Raw genomic sequence first — 18,242 nt, 5'->3', positions numbered from 1 at the left:
GATTTCAAGTTTTTAAATGCTTATAAATAAGCATCACTTACATGCCAATAGTTTGCTATAAATTGTCTTCTAATTGATTTAGATATAAAATAAATATATCACTAGAATAAGAAATCTACCAGTTTTTTTTTAAATTAAAAAAAAAACCATGAAGTTTTATCCAAATTCATGTTTTTAATATAGTCGGATACCTTAAGAAGAAGAAACCGTGTATTTTTAGAATGCACTGAGAAAAGCGAAAGACATTTCAAGGCCTAATCCTTTTCTAAATAACGTAACATTTTTTAAAAGAATTTTATTAAAAAAAATTAATGATGTAATTTAATTTTTAAATAATAATTGCAATTATTATTTATATATATTTATTTTTATATTTAATACGATGCACTGATTGGCTGCTAAGTAATCTAATATATAAAAAATGAATGTTTATTCCCATTTTATGCGCTGCTGTACCGTTCATCGAAGACGACAAAAACTTTGCTTATTGCTTGCACTTGCGCGAAGGTTATAGACATAGTACAGTTATTATACCTAATATTGTAGCCGTTCCATAACTCTACTATCTTCTCTTTTGATACAACAGATGGCATTACCTTATTAACGTCAATGTATTCTAATGGTATTCTAAATGAGTGTCGTGTATTTTCGTGTTTGTTTTGTCTTGTAAAATGTGGAACTTAGAAAATAATCAAATGAACTGTTCCAGAAATTCGTCGATTATTTTCATCAACCTCATAATGAAATTATAAAGAGTCCCGTTCCTCAACAATATATAAAAATGAAAGTTTTTTGCGCTGTCATTCCGTCCATCCGATTGTGATAAAACTTTGCCAATTTATTGCTTGCGCTTGCGCGAAAGTTATAGCCATAGTACAATTATTATATCTAAAGTAAAAAAAAAATGAATAAATATTATTTATACTTTTCCTTTATATACCATTCAATTTCAATGAATGTATTCATTGTCAACAAGAAAATAAATACCATTCTTTCTATCATTCCTAATTAAACAAGATAGCTATTTCAAACTTCAAATGATACTTCCAAAATTTTTCTTCTGTGCCAGCAACGCGCCGGATACCAGCTAGTATTAGTTAAAAGAAAATACATACTTTATGTATGCATACATACATATTCATACATACTTATTTAGATTTAATTTCTGTTCCCTTCCTCACTGACCTAAATTTAAGGTGGAGAAAAGGGTGTTGAAATGAGAGTACTGCATTTAAAAAAAAAAGGGAGGGAGGGAGGTGTTTTGGTATTTGACCTGGGTGTCATTTTGCGTAGGAACGCCTTTACCAAAATGAAAAGTGATAATCTGAGGAAAAATACTTAAGTAACTGACAGCAAAAACAACTAAAATCTGCCTGTAAATAATAATAAATAATCAAGTTTTACTTCAAGTGTCGGACATGAACATAATAAGAAAAAGACATAAATATGTAGGGTATTTATTTGTAAGATAGAAACATAAAACAATTTTGGTTTTCAGTTTACCGTCTTCGTTAGAAAATACCATAAAAGGGATATACCATTATAGGGACCTTTTGGAAAAATAGAATATATGAATAGAATATTAAAAGAAATCACCCAAAGCTAGAATAAAAGAATAAAATTTCAGAAAATAAAGCCCAGAACAAATTTTAAATAATAAAATTTGTAATATTAATACAAATTTTTTTAAAACTTATTTTAAATATGATTCTCACGTTTAGTTTTTCCTTATCAAAATCTTTAAATCAGGACAAAAGTTTAGAAACATTTAGAAATAAAATAAATTTAAGAAAGGTTTTGAATATAAATGTGTAACGACTTGACTATCCTTTTTTGGAATAATTTCTTTTACATTTCAGAGTTTAAAATACAATTGGAAATAAATATAAAAAAATATTTAGTATGATAATTGGAAGCTTTGAAAAATATGCAGTTGCATAAAAAGAGGAAATAAATAAATCAAGATTTAAAAATAACTGATATTAATTTAAAAAATAAATGAAAATTTTTTTATTTATTAAAAAATATATTATTTATTTTAAAATCTTCAAATCTTTTTCTTTAATGGTAATCAAGGGTTGTCAAGTCTAGATTATCATTAAAGAAAAGAAAAAAGGTATTTTAAAGCTATTTGGAAAGTGAAACAGTTATTATTCAGGTCAAGCTATTAAGATCAATACGTTGGATACTTTAAAAACATTTAAGACGATAAGAAACCTTTTTTTTTCTTCTGAGAGCTGTTTCGGTAGTGACTGATGGGAGAAAAGCTCCTAAAATTTTCATAAATTCAAATTAATTGTTAATCCAATTAGATTCCGAAAAAACGATCTCTGCAAGGTCGTCAGAGAAGTAGTGTGGCTTCTCAAGGTCCTGAGGTCTTGATTTTAGAAACTACTGACAGATATACACACAGATGGTCCTAAGTTACTCTAAACAACAATAAATAAATAAATAGGGTCACTTTCGACAATCATTTTCTCTATCAATAAAATTACTTATTTTTTTAAAGCGGTTGTTATTTCTTTATACAAGCGAGATTCTTGAATGCAGTAAGTCAGATATCTGAAATTTTCAATTTTGCATCTCATAAATAAGAATACAAATTTTTTGTGCCATTTACATATTTATATTAAAAAGAGGGACTGCTTTACATTCCTTTTGAATAATCATTTATTTTTATTAAAACTGTACCATTAAAATAATGTAATAAATCGTTAGTGGTTCATGTATCATAATATGACAAACTCAGCAATAAGCAAATTCTTGATTTCGAGGATGTTATATGTTCAGTTAGTTCTTAAATAAGTATGATCAAATTTTAACTTATAAAAAAAAATGCAAACTGCACCCAAGACAAGGATGTGCAACTTTGTTTCATTTTATAAATCTTCATAACCAAAGATTTCGCTAGTCTGAAGAACGCCTATGTAAACGCGACGCCATTTTAATCCCAACCATAAACACTCTACTATGTCTATCTACTATACTTCTCTTATTTATTTAAATGATCAAACAGGGCTTGCGTATGCATAAAAGTGTTTTCTTTCAAATAATTCCATTCAACCGCGGTCAAGGATTCCTCCGCCAGCTAAAGTCACCCACTTGTTGATCTGTCACACGCTAGCTCAATCTTCGATGATACCAATTTCGCAATCGAGGGCCATCTCGCCAACTAGAACTCATTTGGTTGGTCTCAGCGGGAAGGCAGTCGCCAAGAGCCTTTCAATGATCTGTCAAAACCAAAACAGCAGGCCGGTAGAAACAAACTCAAAGGTCACAGTTCTTTGTATGCCTAAATAAGGACGGCGGTTTGCGAATTTATTTTCAGATCCCAATTGCCAGTATTCAAAACCCGCCCGCACCTACAGTTTTAATGCTCTTCTTTATTATTATTATTTTTTTTACTCTCTTTCTCTTCCTGGAAGCGTGCTTTTGGCGCCAGATGTCTGAATACTCTCATGTTATATAGCACCTGATAGCATCTTGATTGTCATGAGTGAAAAGATGTCGTCAAGCGGCGGCACATTGCGAAATAATAACAATATTAAAAATGATGAAAAAAATTTCTGGAGTATGAATGTTTTATTCTAATAGCTTACGCGTGAGAAGTAGGAAGGAAGGAAAAATTCAAGGTAAAAAAATTCGCGAATTCAAAGAAAAATTTCCAAAAATATTTGTTAGATAATATCACACTCACGGAAAAAAACAATTAATAAAATAATCTAAGATTGTTATTCTTGAAAGAACTTTCCAAAATTTATGCAGATGATTGAATCAAATGTTAAACAAGGAATACTAACTCATTAAATTTTCTTTCTATTTAATTATTAATTATTACTTAACGCATCCCCCCCCAAGTTTATGCTATTATCACTCGCTGATATAAATTTTAGTTTAGTTATATTAGCGTCCTGTTTTAAAGCAATACTAAGTTATTTTGGGACGGACCGCGTAATTTTTAACGGCGGTCACATGACGAGGACGACACCTGAGCTGGCACAAAAATGATATAATCAAGATAATGTGATATCGTATTGCATTTTAATTAATGGAGTTTTAACCAAAGCATTCAGTTTAACTTAATCATGATTTTAACTTTTGAATTCGCTAAGTGAAAATAATTAAAATACCCATAAAAAAATTCCTGACATCTTTTTTTTAATTCATAGTTATTCACAGAAATATAACTAGTGGAAGTGTTCTCTCGGCAACTTGTTCATAAACATAAAATTACCTAAATTGTGAAATTAACTATATCGTACCATAACATCGTCTATAATAATGAAAACTACACACAGTCGAGTCAGTGGAGGATTTGTAATTTCAGTAATTTGAGGAAGTGCATATTATGATGCTCTCGTTTTAATAAACTAGTAAAATTCGTTACACATTTCAAAATATTTTTAGCGTATTAATGATTTAATTTAGTCTAATGTTTTATTATTTTAATAATTTTGTGAAAAGTGTTTTTTTTTTTAATTTTTTGCCATAATTAAAAATTGTTACTAAGCAATTTTTATTATTCTATGACTCTAGGCTGGTCGGTATATTTGTGCACACAATTACAAAAACAAATATCCGATCTTTATGAATATTCTAATAACTAAGTGACCATTATGAAATCTGATCAATTTTACTTGACAAAGTATTAACAGTATTTTAATATAATTCATAGAAGCTTTAGTTTATTTACTCATTTATTTATCAATTAGGAAATTAAAGTTTTTTAATCCACTTGTTTCAAGCATCCTCTCACCCTAGCAACCTCAAACAACTACCTATGCAAAAATCCGCCATTCAATCGAATCAATTAAAGTTGATGTAATGCCCATCTAATGTTCCTAAGCGATTTCACTTGAACCTCGTACTGGAGGAATAAAAGTCATTGCATTACTGTTTAGATCAACACAAATCAGTGGAACGGTTCTTTCCCTCGGTATTCTAGTATATTTTATAATGTTCTAGTACTAGTACTAATGTTCCTAACCGATTTCACTTGCACCTCGTACTGGAGGAATGAAAGTCATTGCATTACTGTTTAGATCAACACAAACCAGTGGGACGGTTCTTTCCCTCGGTATTCTAGTATATTTTATAATGTTCTAGTACTAGTACTAATGTTCCTAACCGATTTCACTTGCACCTCGTACTGGAGGAATAAAAGTCATTGCATTACTGTTTAGATCAACACAAACCAGTGGGACGGTTCTTTCCCTCGGTATTCTAGTATATTTTATAATGTTCTAGTACTAGTACTAATGTTCCTAACCGATTTCACTTGCACCTCGTACTGGAGGAATAAAAGTCATTGCATTACTGTTTAGATCAACACAAACCAGTGGGACGGTTCTTTCCCTCGGTATTCTAGTATATTTTATAATGTTCTAGTACTAGTACTAATGTTCCTAACCGATTTCACTTGCACCTCGTACTGGAGGAATGAAAGTCATTGCATTACTATTTAGATCAACACAAACCAGTGGGACGGTTCTTTCCCTCGGTATTCTAGTATATTTTATAATTTTCTAGTACTAGTACTAATGTTCCTAACCGATTTCACTTGCACCTCGTACTGGAGGAATAAAAGTCATTGCATTACTGTTTAGATCAACACAAACCAGTGGGACGGTTCTTTCCCTCGGTATTCTAGTATATTTTATAATGTTCTAGTACTAGTACTAATGTTCCTAACCAATTTCACTTGCACCTCGTACTGGAGGAATAAAAGTCATTGCATTACTGTTTAGATCAACACAAACCAGTGGGACGGTTCTTTCCCTCGGAATTCTAGTATATTTTATAATGTTCTAGTACTAATGTTCCTAACCGATTTCACTTGCACCTCGTACTGGAGGAATAAAAGTCATTGCATTACTGTTTAGATCAACACAAACCAGTGGGACGGTTCTTTCCCTCGGAATTCTAGTATATTTTATAATGTTCTAGTACTAATGTTCCTAACCGATTTCACTTGCACCTCGTACTGGAGAAATGAAAGTCATTGCATTACTGTTTAGATCAACACAAACCAGTGGGACGGTTCTTTCCCTCGGTATTCTAGTATATTTTATAATGTTCTAGTACTAGTACTAATGTTCCTAACCGATTTCACTTGCACTTCGTACTGGAGGAATGAAAGTCATTGCATTACTGTTTAGATCAACGCAAACCAGTGGAACGGTTTTTCCCCTCGACATTCTAGTATATTTTATAATGTTCAAGTACTAATGTTCCTAACCGATTTCACTTGAACCTCGTACTGGAGGAATAAAAGTCATTGCATTACTGTTTAGATCAACACAAACCAGTGGGACGGTTTTTCCCATCGACTTTCTAGTATATTTTCGCAATGTGGTGCATTTTGTGTTTGGCTTCGTCGTGTAATATAAAGAATAGAGTCTGTACTTTAGATTTCATATTTACGACCAACTGGCTCCAACAATGATTTAGATGTATAATTTCCCCGCTAAGAAGATATATCAAATTTCATATACTGAGATCATTACATTTTTTATTTATTTCATTCACAGGCGCTTGCAGATTGATAAATAGTCAAATAATTGCCAGAAAACTCCCAAAATATGACACGTAGATACAATTCTGTTGATAAATTAATGTGCCAATAATGAAACATTTAGCGTATTGAGTTTGAGTTATCTTGTTCACGAGTGCAGTGAAGGCTTTCCTTTGACAGATTTGTTCCAAAAATTTGATACATATTTATATTTTTACACTCAGCTTTTCAGCGGGCGCAATAACTATACTAACACGAAAACCCTCGTGTATTTCCTAGATAAATTATAATAAAATGTATTTTCATGAGATGAATTATTGAAATTGGGTTATAATTGGGTGAATCAGATGCAAAAGGGTTTTTTACTTGATGACTCTTCGTTTACTTTTTAAAATCCTAGCTTTGATTTTTTCTTTAACATTTTTGCTTTCAATTTGTTGGTGTACGTACACTCTTAAAACTTCAAAAATCGTTTAAAATATCGAATATTTTTTTATTGCTTCAAAATGTTCTCTGGTCCTTTAGCTTTTAAACGATACCAAGATGTTGTCAATTTTCGGAATATTTTTAGAGTTAAAATTATTTTTATTGAGGAACTTTCACGAAAAACTCTAGTTTTGGTTTTTTTTAACTCGTTTTTATGAAGAATGATATTTTTCCATTATGTTGCTTCATTCAAACACTCATAACTAAAAAAGAAATTAACCAAATACAATTATTTATACATCAGAATAATCTGCACGAAACAGTGGATGTTTTGTGCCTCAATAAAAATTATATTTATAGAAATAATTTTTTGCTAGCTTTTTAAAAGTTAAAATGACAGAAAAAATCTCGCCTTTTCTATTCATTGTTAATGAAAAAATTGTTAAAAAAAACTATATATTTTTATAATTTGATTGAGGCAGACAATATGAAGACTAATATTAGGTATAATTTCCAACTAGAATTGTGTGTCTATACGAATTAGAATTTAAGATATCATGTTTCAAAAAATAGGCTAATTAGCTCATTAAATATTATTTAATTAATAAATAATTAGTGTAATATGGTTTTTTCTCACTGAAATGAGTTTAAACATATATTAATGATCTACTGTGAAAAAACTGGATTTTTAAAGTTAAAATTTAAAAAAAAATCTTCTAGTGTGTATGTACACCTCAAAGAAAAATTAAGGTGTTATTCCCACAACGTATTCTTTCTTGAGGACTTTCCCAGCTGTTGTAGATATGACCTTCTAAATAATTTTTCTTTATTATTTTTCGAATGAATTATGTAGAAATTGATTGCAGTTAAATCACTGAGTGTCAAGTGATGAGCCATAATATAAATTACTGAGTACTTACAATATGGTAGTGTAATGTTACTTGATGACACTTCGTTCACTTCTTAAAACTTAGTTCTGCTTTTTTTTCATGTTTAGTTTCAGCTTGTTTCTAAAAAAAATGTAAGAAGCTATTTTCTCAATGTATTTTTTTAATGAGGACTTCCCAGTTTTCGTAGATATTTCATTCTAAGCAGTTTTCCCTCATTATTTGTCGAATGAATAATGCAAATGTCGATTGCAGTCGCATTATTTTCAAAACAATTAATAATTTTAAAGCAACAAACATAGGAAGATACGACAAAAAACTCTTAGGTCAACGGTCGTGCATTTCCCTCATATATAACTAGCAGATTCTCAGAATTCAAGTAATGCCGCGAATTCCAAATATTGACTAAAGTTCGTCGAAAAGAGTTAAGAGAATAGGAGAAGTCATGCTTCGTAGCGCCCTATGATAAAAGGATATAAAACGAAATTCTTCCCTAGTGCATCTCTCATATATGGGCGTCTGCTTAAAGGTTAAAGATCTTTCAAAACTTTTTTTTCGTCTAGGTCTTTAATTTGTTGAATTATCGTCTTCACAGGAAACAGATTTCTGTCTGAAAACTTCTTTTTCATACTCTAAAATGTGGTAATCTTTAAATCGAATACAATTGATGATAATATATTCTCTTTATGTATTTCCTACACCGTGAAAAAAAATATTACAACTAAGAACCAGTGGTTGATTTGGGAATTAAGCGGCCCAGGGAATACACGTTACATGCCATCCCTCTTTTAATAGCTGATTAATTTTGTTTTACATTTTAACAAAGTTTAACTTGTTAATGATTAATTATTTTTATTTTAGTAACTTTATAAAAATATATGCATTTTTATTTATTAATGTATATCACGAGGAAAAAAATAATTAAGTAATAAAATTCTTGGAAAGTCAATAAAAATTATTGGTTAATGATAACTTTGCGTATAAATGAGTTATCATGAAAATAATAGCGAAATAATTAAACTTCAAATAAAAATTATAACATTAAAAATTATAATATTACAGTACTTGTTAAGTCGAAAAATAATGTAACGATTAAATTCATATTGTAATTATTAATATATTATAAATATGTAATTATTAATTTATTTAATTATGATTTTAATAATTAAATTTAAACATATTGTAGTTCTAATATTGTATTCATTATAGAGTTTTTTTTTTAAATTTATTTACTTGGCAATTAGGCTAATAATGTATTTTACTCGACCCAATTCTGTTCAGTAACCCAACGGCCAAAACAATAGCAGATTCCTAACTAGGAAAATCAGGCAACTATCTAGGGCCCCTAGACCGGAAGGAAACCACGAGTAGGCAGATTATAGAACTTAATTTTTCTAGTCATCAAATAAATAAGTTAGTAGAAAAGTCAATTATAAATATTGGGATAATATTAAGACTTTATCAATTAGTCAAGTTCCTAAATATTTCATAGTGTTAACTTTGTTATTAGAATGTTTATAAAGCAGAGCATCTGTTTCAATAATATTGCGTATACATGTGGATACTGGACAATCTAGAGTCATAATGGATAAATAAAAACAAGTATATTCTCTCAAAATTGTTAAAATAAAAAAGAGCAAACCAAAGATAAATCTGTAACAGTTTAAGAATGTGTTGAAATGTGAAACTAAATTTTCCAGCTTATTAAAACAAGAAACTTAGCCTAGGGCCCCAAAATACCTAAATCCACCATTGTATCCTAGGCAGCTGCCTGGAATCTAGTACTGTCAAGAGTCTATGACAATGACATACGCTGAATGTTGGGAAAAGAGAGCAATAATTTAATTTGAAGCATTTATTTAGACAAGTACTCTCTCCATCATATTATTTAGTCTGATTCGTTGATTTTTAAACACTGCGTTGATTGTTTTTTACGATTTTTTGTATGATCACATGTTTTGATGGGATTCATTCATGCTCATATAAGGCACGTTAAATGTACCATACTCATTTCATATTGTAGTCTTTTGAGGATGACGTAAGAGGGTAAAGGATATGACGTTACCCTTCAGCATATAAACTATTACAATTAGATTAGTCATGCGTTTGTGGCATCGCATTACACCAGTCGGAATAAATATTCCTTCTGCTTTATGGGGTCTAATTTAAATAAAAGTTTTCTATGTAATAAAAGCGACACTTTTTTTTAGATAATTAAAATCAGAATTTAACGAAAGATAATGTTTATTTAATTGAATGGACATAAAAAAAAACTTGTCCTTTAAAAAATAACCACGATAAATTATGATTATCAGAATATTTTCTTTCTGTTTACAAAGCATAATAATAAATGCGTTAAATAAAAGAAGAATCAAAGACTATTTCTGTCTTTAAATAAATCTAGAACAAAGCATATTTTCTTTAACTCCTTCCAGTAAGATTTAATGATGAGCAATTGTGCACGAAATAACCATTTAATTTTTATTAGAAAAACTTAGTTCATTTTATAATTCTTATATATTGTTAATTAAAATTATGTTACTGATATGGATATAATTGTGAACCGTAAGTTCATATTCAACACTTTTTTCAAAAACCACCAATGACTTCGGGTTAGTACCTTGTTTTACGGTTCGTTACGGTGTTTATTTCGCTGCACATTTTTTCTTTAGTAAGACACATGCTCGCGCTAAATGCTTATAAGAATGAAGTCCACTGACTAACAACAATGTGGCCGTTAATTATTGTTTTCTAAAACAATCAATCTGATGGTAAACAATACGTGATAGTGATCTGTATTCTGTAGTGATACATGATATGATATCAACGCAGGTAATAAATGTGCTGCCGGATTCAGTATACTAGGAATTTTAAACCAAATTTATTATCATATTCAACAGTAACTTTAGTCGCATGGCGAGTATAGCTCGTTATTGTGCGATATAGCATGAAAAACCCGTGAAGAGCTATACCCGTCGTTTTACCGGAAGAGGTTAAATTTATTTTTATGTCTCGTTTTTTTTCTTCTTTGTTCCAATTGATTGTTCTAATTATTGACGACAAAGGTATATAATTCCAGTTTCTGAAGAATAATAGCCGTAATGGATTTAATTTACATTGTGTCTGTCACATAACAAACGCAACACAATGGTGAATTATACTGTAAGCGTCTATTGTTTATCATTTTATACTGTGTTATGATTCTATGTTTATATTTGATGCAAGCGTTTAGACTAAAAAGAATGATTCTGTTTTTGTTTTGTAAAAAATGAAATTCATTACCGTATGAAAATAATTTTCTAATTTCCACTTTACTTAATTTTTTAAAAAGATGCACAAAATGATTCTGAGAGAAAATTGTAAGCCTGTATTATATTATATATGGTGATTATAAGTCTTTAATATATAATATTATATTATTATGTTTTCTTTTAGGCATAGAAGTTTTTGTAACCTCTGCATGCAATACTTGATTAATTTATAAAATGAAGAAATAATTTCAGATAAAAAAAATAAAGAAATAAGGATAAATAAAATAAAGAAAAGTTAAAAAAATAATTTTAGTAAAATTAACCAAATATGATATGAATTAAAAACAATTGTTGTAATTTAAAACAAATTAATTCTGTGTTAATGAACACGACTAAGGCTAATTGAAATAGAAAACGATGTTCAATAAAATAGACAAAGAATTAACAAAATACTAGAACAATTATTTCATGTTTTAGTATAAGAACTAGAATCTTGTCATTATAAAAAAATGATACAATTTGCGAACTTAAATTGCAAATAAATAAATAAAGGAAGAAGGGAAAAATGATTAAAATTGAACCAATGTAAATACAAAATAAAGAAATAAATAAATAAAGAAAGAATTCAATTTATTTAAAGTTTCAAATTAGTAGAATTTTAAAATTTGATAAGAGTGAAAAGTGCTTGATAACTCTCTAAACAGTTCAAAAGAGAGTGTAAAAAAATTCGTAAGTGCGGAAACGAATAGAGTTCTAACGTGAATATTTTTTTGTAATTTCCCAACTTTTCCGCTTTAGGGACTTTAATTTTTTATCACTTTTAATCCCAAATTTATCTTAGTTACCAGCATCAAATGCAAGATGCACAATGAATTTCAAAATTTAAAGTTGGCTACGTGCATTTTACATGTTACGTGAGTATTATCTTAGATTCGCTCAAATAAAATACAACACTGGAATATCACAACCATCAGTGCTCGTAGCATTTTGTTAAAGCACAATGTTGAAGAGATGTATTCTTCCTAAAATACCTCAAGCTAAAATGAGAATAATTTATATTTCTTAGTTATTTATCAGTTCAATTAACTAAAATTTTCTTGGCGATAATCGGTGATGTTATAGATGGAATTTAAGAATAATGAGAAATAGAAATGACCAATATTTAAAATACATATTTCTATGAAAAGTTTTCAATAAATAAAGCACTAAAAAGGAAAAAAAAAATAAAAATAAATAAACGAATAAAAAAAGTGATATGAACAAAAAAGATCGTTTTCTCCGTATAATGTAAACAAGCTAAAAAATTAGAAAAGGAAATAAGAGTTTTTTACCATTGATCTTCAATCAAAAAGTAATTCCAGAAATTTTTAGTAACATTTAAGTAGCAATTTTTTTAAATTGGCAGTTTGCCAGAAGATTATTTTATTTATTATTGCAAGAAGATCATTATCTTTTTAAATGCATGGAAATAAATTGGCAGTTATTACAAATATTGTTTGTAATGGAAAAGCAAGTGAAATAATAACTTTCGTATCTAAAAGAAATGAAAAAAATATGTAATTTTTACCATTATCTTACATTTTTAAAAGACTAAGGTTTATTCGAAATATAATTTACTCATAAATACGCCTTACAAATGTCTTCATACATGAATTCGGAGAGTGATTTAAAATGAACTAAAAAGAAAACGGTATTATTCTTGTTATTACTAAAAATATTCGAGAAATAACTTTTTCATGGTACTTTTTAAAGTAGGATTTTATTAAGCATTTTAAATTTAATATTATGTAAATAAGAAATATGTAAACTGCCTTCGAAAATATGTAAACTGCATTCGCATAAGGGGCCATTTACATATTTATATTTGCATCGTCTTTTAATTTTCCAGTTGCAACTTCCAATTTTCCGTGTGTTAACTAGTTTTGAAATGTAAGCTGAATAGAATTTGTGACACCTATCGATTTTCTCCCCCAAATTTTACACTGATTTTGAAAAAAAAAAAAAATACTTAATTTAAAGCAATTCAAGGAGTTATATTTTGTTTCCCACTGCATTTTACAGATTTTTCATTTTATTCAGGGGAAAAAGTCAGGAAAAAAATCTTTTTTATTGAAAACTTTTGCTTACTGGTACCTGTATTAAAAACTACTTGATGATAATGGACAAAATTTGGAACAGTGATATTTTAGATTTTGCTTCTTCGATTGCCAGTAAACTTTTCGTTTGGTTCAATTCAAAGACTTTCTAACTTGTAAATTCAAAAATTAAAAACAAAAGTATAAAATTTATTTTCCTCTTTTTAAGAATGCATAACTATGGATTTATTTATTATTTCAGTATAAAATAAGTATTAATGCATGAGATTTATTATATCTTGAAATATGCGGAAAAAAACAGAAATGCAACTTTAATGTCAGGAATTTCAAATTTCAGTTGTTTATAACTCATTAACCGTTTGCACAAAAGCACCAAAACCTTATATGCATTCGAGCTATTTTTATCTGATGAAAATGCATATAATTCGCAATTAGGTATTGTTATTGGAAATAATTAAGTTTGTGAAAATCTAATACGATGATGGACCCTTTCATAAAAAGAAAGATGAGAATAAAATGCATCTACAAATAGCCATTTACAATTTTACTTGGTGGTAATCAATCACAGAATAAGATGCAGCATTAGATTAACTTTTTCATAGAATTTATGATCTTAACTTTTTCATAAAGAATTTATGATCATGCTTATGATCATCAGTATGATCATAAGCATACTGATTCTTCACGGTTATAATAGAATTATTATTGGGAAAGATCGTCTCACCGATTACGATAAATTTAGTATTAAAATCGTTGCATCTTAAATAGAAATTTTAATCAAATGATAAAATTTTTTTTAAATATATTTTATTCAAAAATATTCATAGACAAAACATTTGCATTATAAATAATATATGAATACACTATTTATTGTAATAAATATTCATTGTTTTAAGGTTGGGCCATACTATATTACCTTGACCTACAAACTATTTTGCATCATGTACGTAAAAGTATCAAGTACTCAAAACTGATTCAGACTAAGAATATCGGTACTCGATATCAATTTTTGAACTGGATTGATAATCTTGACCTCATTTCGATCGGTTTATGCTATATCACTCTGATACAATGCAAGTCATATTGATAGTCTATATAATAGTGATAGTGCATATAACATTGATGAATGGCCATTTTCTTCTATACTATCAATAAGACTCTTCCTTTCCTCTTCTCATCCACTGATCAATCACTATCAAATTAAGGTTACCAGCATATCGTCATCAGTAGAAGTGAAATCAATAATCAATCATCAATAAGAATCAATAACTAGTCTAGGTGCAAGTATGAGAATAGGTATCCACTCATATGGCTAGTCAGGTTTCATTTTGAAAAGTCATTTTAATTTATTTTTCAAAAATTTGAAACATCAAATATAGCGTCATTTACAATTAATGTTAGATCATAATAGTTTGAGAAATGCTGTGTTAGAGTTTAGTAAGGGTGAAAAGAATATATTTTAAAGATTAGATGATATAGAAAACATGTATAGAGAATTGAGTGTGATATTATATTGATATTTCTTTGATCGCAAATGACTATTGTAAGCATAACGAACAATCTGTAATTTTATGTTTTTTTGCGCTATCTGTGACATATTACTTTACTAATCCTGCATTTTTTTTGTCAGGTTAATGGTGCTATTTAGAATTTACCGTGAATCCTTACCTTTCAAGTCCTGCTTATTTGTAAGTATATTTTATAATCTTGAAATTTTTGCAATTTAAAGGGAAAAAGACTTCTTTTAATCATTTAAAAAATAAAATGGATCGATGTAAGAAATTCTAACTGAATTAAAAAGTGTATTCTTAATAAATAAAATAGCGAATTATTCATATGGATTGTTTGGGTAGTTTTATAATAGGCAATTTTTATGCGCAGATGAAAATGTTATTTTATTTTTGATATATCTTTTCGTATTTCCTCAAAAAATAATGTGATATAAGCCGCATTCTTGAATAAGCAATTAAATTCTTACCTTGGAGGACACATTTCTTTCTCAAGACATGACGAGAATACTGAATTTCAAAATGATTACATTAATGCATGATTAAATACAAATCAATGGTATTATTTTCCGTTAATAATGGATAAATATCGTAAATAAATGCTATGTACTTGTAAATACTTATCGAAGTTACTTATTTTGACAGACAATTTAATCACCAGGAATTAATTTAAACTATATTTAAAGCTGATCTTAACAAATGAGATGCTGAAATATAGAATTGGGTAAATCATATATTTCGCTAAGATAAATTAGTCATCATATTTTGTAAACATTGAAAGATAACCATAGAACAAATGTTGCTATCTCGTATATGATAGTTAATAAATTTTTGATGCGGCTGTGATATTGAAAAAGAATCCATTTCTATATGATGGTTGGATCAATTGAATTGAAATTGTGAAGTGGTCAGATGTAATTTTTGATTCGTCATTTCAGTATCTTTTATATTGCAAAGGATATTCTTCACTGAATGCGAATGCAAAGAAGAATCATAATCTGAATTATTATATCTGCAGCCTTTTTCATACTTGTATACCATTCTTAACTGTGTAACAATTTTTGATGTTTCTTTTGTCTCAATCTACAACTAATATTTGACTTAACAGTAAATTGAAAAGAAATCGCATATAGATCCCCGAAAAAATCAGATAAAAAAGAATTGCACGGGATTGCTCTAAACCATAACGTTATTTTTAAACATCAAGTTCACACGTTCAAATCGCATGTCTTCTTTTTTTCGAAAGTGATTCTTATAATTGGCCATCAAAAGAAGCTTAATTTGCTGAATGAAGAGAAAATACTGTGTTTTCCTTCATATTTGACTTGAACGACATTACCAATTTCTTTGATATTTTCCATTCCAATTTAGTAATGTTTATAAATGTAGTGTTTTACAGTAAAAGTAAACCATCCCTTGAGAATAAGTTCTAAAGCATTCATTGGATTAAAAATTAAATTAATGCCCAGTTTATTTATCATTGAAGTATATTAGTAGTGAGGATTCCTTGCTGGTAAATCAAGAAATGACCTCTTCTATCAATTTCTACCTTCTTCGTTCTGTTTCTTCTCGCCTCCATAGCACTCAACATCAAGTCTCATACCAAAAAAGACTAAGGGAAAAAACAAGCACTGCAGTCTCCTGTCACACATTTCAAACAAACAGAGATTGTCTTCATTTCCATTTCTCAAATCATTTTCCATCTGATTTTTTTTTAACTGCATCCTGATCTACTATAACATAAAAAATGTGAACACAGATTATATGTATATTTTTACAAATTTTATCTCTCAATCTGCATTATATTTCTAAGCTAATTACTACAAATTATATTTCTAAGTTGGAAAGTTATGTAAACGGTCTCATCATAATATAATTTCTTATATAATTGTAAATTTTGTAAATAGTTATTTTTGTTTCGTTTTCCTACTGTAAATATTTTGTTAATTAAATAAAATTCCCGTAACATGCCTACCAAACCGTTCAGTGACCAGAATGGTCACGGATACGGGGGTATGAGACGGCGTTCTGTTCTGTATGCGTCATTGACTAAATGTTTCGGTGTTAAAATTACACTCGAGTATGTTTTCATGACTTTGCAGTTTTAATTTACATTTAATTTAATCTTTACTTTTTAACAACCCTTCTGTTTCTCTTCATATTCGACTAGAACGATCACGCCAATTTCTTTTGATATTTTCCATTCCAGTGTAGCGATATTTATAAATGTAAAGCGTTAGCGTTTAACATGAAAAATAAATTATACATTGAGAGTAAATTCGGAAGCATTTATTGGATTTAAAAATAAAATTAACACCCAGTTTATTTTGTTTGCCCCGTGAAATACATTTGTAGCAAGGTTCCACCTCTGTTAAATCAAGAAATGACCATTTCGCACAATTTCTATCTTCACCATTTTGCTACTTCATTGTTCTGAGTCGTAAGATGGAGGTACTTTGGAATGCTTCTTGAACTTCTGAAACTTGCTTCTTTCTATCCAATATCGTTCATGTTTTCGAAACGCCAAAATCACAACGCAGCCTGCTTAACAGTTGTTGACAATTCCCTACTTCGTCGAAAGTTTACGGGCGCCTTGAAAATCCGACAAACAACAAAACAAGACCCCGCCTTCGAATTAAGCGTCAGGCGTCCTCTTGAAAAAAAGAAAGAAGCGAAAGAGAACTGCCGTGCGACACAACCTCCGCTAATTCGATAGCATCGTCAACCATAAATCACACACAACACAGCGTAAAACAAATCGCCCACTGACGCAAGACGACTTGATTCAGCGATGGAATAATACTTCGAGCAGCGTTGCCAAGGTGCGGAAGAAAATAAATTTTCCTTCTTTTTCTTTTTTTTATAAATATTTTTGTATTTTTTCGTTCTTTTTTAGAACGTGTAGACCTGAGATCTTCATGTGACGTGATCGCCATGGGAATCTTTGGCTTGCCACCTTGATGGAATCGTTTGGGTGATAGGTTTATGTTGTGAGACAATTGAGGAAATAAAACAAGGGGGAAAAGGACCTACTGTTTTTGATTTGTGGAAGCCGATTGAGTGAATTAAAGTGCCTTCCGCAGTGGTATGCCGTTGCTCAGGATGAAATATAGCAGGCCAGAAGAAATGATTTTTTAATTAGTGTTCTATCCAAGACAGGAAGACAAATCCGGCTTTAAACTGTTGTACTCGCAGAATTATGAAAAGAATACAGATGGAATGTTTATCGAGTTCAAAATAAATGTTTGCGAATAGAAAATAAGCAAATATATCATTTGTTTTAAGAATTTCTGCATGAAACACTGCGTTTTTGGAAATCGTGTCTTTTTGTGACAAAATAAAAGACAATTTTTTATGTTTAACCTGGTGGAGTTTTTGGCAAACCAGTATTGGTTACTACCCAATATTTGGAATACTGATTAGAATTAATTGCATTGAAATTGATTAGATATGCCTTCATGTCCATGATTGGACCAAATTGTCAGAAATTAAAACCACGTTATTTTAATTGTCTTACATATGTTCTGTTTATTTTGTATATAAATCTGTTTAATGGAGAT

The 18,242-nt window shown here is 29.3% G+C and overlaps 1 long non-coding RNA gene across 1 annotated transcript in view; it reads left to right on the top strand.

Annotated features, from left to right (window-relative positions):
• The window catches only part of LOC129989326 (uncharacterized), a 63,979-nt gene extending 46,111 nt beyond the window's left edge, over positions 1-17,868 (top strand). Inside the window, exons 3-4 of the long non-coding RNA XR_008785755.1 lie at positions 14,805-14,862; positions 17,579-17,868. This is a non-coding gene — a long non-coding RNA (uncharacterized LOC129989326). The remainder of the gene's footprint in view (positions 1-14,804; positions 14,863-17,578) is intronic.
• The last annotated feature ends 374 nt before the right edge of the window (positions 17,869-18,242 follow it).

This window comes from Argiope bruennichi, chromosome 10 (assembly GCF_947563725.1).
Source record: "Argiope bruennichi chromosome 10, qqArgBrue1.1, whole genome shotgun sequence".
NCBI lineage: Eukaryota > Metazoa > Arthropoda > Arachnida > Araneae > Araneidae > Argiope > Argiope bruennichi.
The sequence above is the reverse complement of the archived record's forward strand: the minus strand, read 5'-3'. Positions and strand labels throughout refer to the sequence as shown.